The sequence below is a fragment of the Chrysochloris asiatica genome, unplaced genomic scaffold, assembly GCF_000296735.1.
Source record: "Chrysochloris asiatica unplaced genomic scaffold, ChrAsi1.0 scaffold00149, whole genome shotgun sequence".
In the NCBI taxonomy this organism is placed as follows: Eukaryota; Metazoa; Chordata; class Mammalia; order Afrosoricida; family Chrysochloridae; genus Chrysochloris; species Chrysochloris asiatica.
In genome coordinates, this window is record NW_006408667.1 from 514390 (window position 1) to 515336 (window position 947).

General features: G+C 37.5%; 1 protein-coding gene across 1 annotated transcript in view; it reads right to left on the reverse strand.

Annotated features, from left to right (window-relative positions):
- Positions 1-947, reverse strand: part of CEP290 (centrosomal protein 290kDa) — a 185412-nt gene that overhangs the window by 16237 nt on the left and 168228 nt on the right. The window lies entirely within an intron of this gene.

Genomic DNA, 947 nt, shown 5'->3' on the forward strand with positions numbered 1-947 from the left:
TCAAGGTCAGCAGTTTGAAACTACCAGTGGTTCCCTGGGAGAAAGATGAGGCTTTCTGTTTATACATATTTACAGCCTCAGAAACCCTATGAGTTGGAAACAATTCCACAGCACATTGTCACCACCCTTGGTAACTCCATCACTCTTCTGTCAGTTTGTCATTATGTGGTGACTTGTATGTTGCTGTGATGCTGAGCAAATAATTTGAGATGTGGGATTATATGAAGAAGAACATAGCATCACTATTGGTAGTAGACTCATTAACAACCTGTTGTGAACAGATGAAGAGTGCTGGTGTGGCGCTGTGGGGTAATGCACTGGACATCAAAGTAGGTTTGAACAACAAGGTCGGCGGTTCTAGCTCAACAGTCATTCCTTGGAAACCTTATATAGGGTCGTTATGGGTCAGAACCAACTTGATGACATTTAATAACAATAACAAAATAAGCAGATGACACAGCCTTACTTGCTGAAAGTGAATAGGACTCAAAATTCTTACTGATGAAGATCAAAGGTCACAGCATTCAGTATGGGTTGTGCCTGAACATGAAGAAAACAAAAATCTTCACCACTGGACCAGTAAATAATATCATGGTAAATGGAAGAAAGATTGAAGTTGTCAATGACTTCATTGTGCTTGAATCCACTATCAACACTCATAGAACCAACAGTCAGAAAGTCTGCTACACAAGTACAGTCATTTTTTATGTTGTTGAAAAAAGGTATTTCCAATGAATAAGTCATTGGTCTGGCAAAATTTTATCTCCAGCATAATTTCTATCACCAAGGTCATATTTCTCAACTACTGATCCTTCTCTTTATTTTCAACCTTCACATTCCAATCACTAGTAATTATCAATACACTTTGATTGTATGTTTGATGAATTTCAGACTGAAAAAGTTGGCAGAGTTCTTCAATTTTATTAACAATGTCTTTACTGGTTAGT